General features: G+C 44.0%; 1 non-coding gene across 1 annotated transcript; it reads left to right on the top strand.

The window, feature by feature from the left end:
* The first annotated feature begins 1,984 nt into the window (after positions 1 to 1,984).
* TRNAT-CGU (transfer RNA threonine (anticodon CGU)) lies at positions 1,985 to 2,056 on the top strand. The gene has a single exon. It is a non-coding gene; the product is annotated as a tRNA-Thr (tRNA).
* Positions 2,057 to 3,649: the final 1,593 nt, after the last annotated feature.

The raw sequence follows: 3,649 nt of genomic DNA, 5'->3' as shown, positions 1-3,649 counted from the left end.
GTAGCATTAAAAGCTTCGCTATTAATCCCAAGTGCCTTATTAGACAGTTATGAGCGGGGACAACTGATAGCGTGTATTTACCCGAATGTATCGGGCAAAATATTCCGTGATATTATGGGGAATATGAGAGTCCTTCTATGTTGGCTCGCAATATGTTTTGTGCAGTGCGCAGCCATGTGCTCGAAATAAATCGTCATACTGTTCTTCCATGTATTTATTCTAATCTTTATTTCGCCACGCTCGCTGGAAGACGATACGGCTGCTTCATTGAAGTACCGCCATAGCACTGGTTTTCCTTTGTGACCATGGTTGTTTAACTCCGGGGACTAGCTCCATAAGGCATACTGACGATTGTTAAGTTTTCCCACTGACATGTTTGGTGCCCTTTTCTTCGCTTTCCATTTCTGCGCTCACAATAAGCTGTGGCTACTATATTCCTTTTTTTTTTTTGCCACCCCCTTCACTTTTGCAAGCGTTACAGCAGCGGAGTAAAATTTAGGAAACAATACTTACACAAAAAGGTTCCCCTCAAGCTTTAAAAAATCATCACTGGGAAATATTATGAATGATGTCTGATGACAGAGTATTCTCTCTTAATGACCGTACAAAAGAATAATAGCGAAAGGTGTTGTAAGAGTTGGGTCGGACATGTCAAAAGGGGCAGCTGGTCCTTGACGTCGTCCGACTCATCCACGCCAAGGAAATTGTTGAAGGAAGGACCATGTTCTCATCGAGACCGAGGAGTACTGGGTTTATTTACACTGCATGAATGAGGAGTAGAGAGCGTTACGTCTAAACAGTCTAGCATGACTTAATCGAAGCACACCTGAGGTGCCGAAAACCTCTGCTTCAATCCCCTCTGCCCTGCCTAGATCCCTAGCCCCATTCCCCTGTCGCTTGCATCGCACTGAACTAGGAATTGGTTTGTATAGTCAGGCGCGCGAAGCACAGCACGAGAAACTAAAAACGTTTTCAAACTTTGTAAAGGATCCTCTATGTCTTTAGCCCACCGCACGTTACTCGGTGTTCCTTTTTGGAGTGCGTCCATTCAAGGACATGATATTTGAGAATAATTCAGAATGTAACGTTGATAGTACCCAACAATGACAAGAATGAAGGAATCTCTGTTTTCGTCCGCGACCGTGAAAATTTTCCGATCGTGGCTGTTTTCAACTCGGTCGGCCATTTCGTGCCCTGGCCGACAACATGGCCCAGATAAGCAACCTGCGACCAGCCACACCTACATTTTTCCGGCTTCATGGTTGAGCCTGCTTCCCTCAACCGCGTGAACAGCGGCTTGAAGTGCGATACGAGCTGTTTCCAGCTGTCAGAAAAAATTGCGACATCATCAAGATATGGCAATGCGAACTACTGCAAGTCTTTTAGTACAATATCCATCAAGTTAGAGAAGCTAAACGGCGCGTTCTTGAGCTCGTAGCTCAGAATGAGAGGGCGAAAAGTCCCTACAGGTGAGATAAATGCCGCATAGCGGCTAGCACTTCCTCAAAGGGGAACTTGTTCGTATCCCCGCCTGCAAACTAGAGTAGAAATGTATTTAACAGCGCTGACTCTTTCGATTCGTTCCTCGATGTTGGGTATCGGGTACAACTGATCCCTAGTAATAAACGAGAAGAAAGGGGGTTAACCGAGGGACCGGATTTTTATTAAACATACCATCAGAAGCCAACAAACATTGACACCAAGGACAACATAGTGGAAATTACTTGTACTTAATAAATGAATTAAAGAAATAATAAATTATTGGAAATGAAAGTGTATGAAAAAACAACTTGCCGCAGGTGGGGAACAATCTCACGCCTTCGTATTATGCGCGCAATGCTCTACCAATTGTGCTACCGCAGAGCCTGCGGCAGAAAGGCTGTTCCACATCCGCTGCCAAGGTTTGTGAGTGGTGGCGCCGGCTAACACTGCCAGGGTTCTAGTAGGAAACATAACTACCCAAAAAAGTGGACGGGTAAATGGCGCCGCGGTTGCTCAATTGGTAGAGCATCGCACGCGTAATGCGAAGACGTGGGATCGTTCCCCATCTGCGGCAAATTGTTTTTTCTTCCATTTTCATTTCCAATAATTTATCATTTCTTCAATTAATTTATTAAGTACAAGTAATTTCTCTATCTTTACCTTGGAGTCAATGTTTGTTGACTTCTTATGATATGATCTCCAGTGATGGCATTTAATTTCCTGTAGTCAATACACGGACGAGAGTCCTTATTAGGGGCATCCACGAGTATCAGCGGTGACGTGTAGCCAGTGTCAGCGGGTTCAATAACTCTCAGCTCTAGCATGCGCTATATCTTTGCCTCCACAATTCATCTCTCTAGTGGAGACAACATGTAAGGTTTTGATCTTACGGATTTGGTTTATGTTAGCTCTATTTCATGCGTCATTAGTTCGGTTCTAACGGGCCAATTGCTGAATCTATCGATATATTACCCTAGCAGGCCTTTTAGCTCGTCTACCTGCTCTGGTTTAAGAGCTTCTTCGCTTACCAAGTGTTCTACAACTTCTTCAAGGTTGAATTCGAAGTTGGAGGTTGCCTTACATTCGTCAAATTCGGTGCCAATGTCCTCAGGCTCTTTGATGATAAAGTTAATGACTCCGCCCCGCTCCACGTACGGCTTCATCAAATTGCAGTAGTATATTCTCACCCCCTTCCTACGATCTGGCACTTTCAGAGTATAGTTAATATATGAAAGTTTGTGCTGCACTTTAACATGTGGGTTCCAGTGAACTTCAAGCTTGTATTTTCTAGAAGCTCTGAGTATCATTACCTGGTGCCCAGCGTTAAACGTTCGAAGCGTAATAGAGCTCGGAGCCTTTCTTGTGCCACGTCCATGTTCTTTTCGACTAGTTCTTGTGTTGCACTTAGCCGTTCTAGCAGCTTTAGCACGTACTCTACCACTGTTTGACTCTCTCCACTTTTTTCCCACATCTCTCTGAACATTTTCAGTGCATAACAGAGTGTCCTCCCACACACTAGTTCTGCTTGCGAGAACACTGTAGCCTCATGAGGAACCGCTCACAAAGCAAATAATGTAGCCGGAAGACAGGTCTCCCCGTCCTACTTGTGCTCTAACAGAGAGCCCACAAAACTCACTTCAGCACTGAATGCTCCCTCTATACGCTGTCTGACTGAGGGTGATAGACGGAATTGTGTGTTTACTTTACCCCGCACATTTTAAAGAATGTGGAAGTCAGTGAGTTAGTGAATTGCTGCGCGACTAGCTGCTCGAGGCATTTTGCGTGTGTTCGTGGGCTTCTTTCAAGCTCGGAAAAACACTTTTATGTAACACGTATTGAGGAACAGAAAGCTGTATCGGGAATTTTTCATGTTGCTCTACAATTTTCTCATTTACGCCAATCGCCTAAATATAATATTTGAGAAGTTGAATAATTAATTAAGGGTTATGTAATTAGGCGGAATGCAAAAATCGTGTGAGTATCTCCAAATGACAGCAAACAACATTACCTTGGTTTTGTCCTGCTACGTGGCATTTGCATATCTTTAAAGCTTGGTGCATAATAGTTGGGGCATCCTGCATAGAGCTTACACGTAACTCCACCTCGCCAATGTAACCGCTGATTTTGCCACCCCACTTTTTAACCGTCTCTTCGTGTTTGTTTATTA

The sequence above is a fragment of the Dermacentor variabilis genome, chromosome 5 (assembly GCF_050947875.1).
Source record: "Dermacentor variabilis isolate Ectoservices chromosome 5, ASM5094787v1, whole genome shotgun sequence".
In the NCBI taxonomy this organism is placed as follows: Eukaryota; Metazoa; Arthropoda; class Arachnida; order Ixodida; family Ixodidae; genus Dermacentor; species Dermacentor variabilis.
Note: the sequence above shows the minus strand (reverse complement) of the source record. Positions and strands in the feature narration are given on the sequence as shown.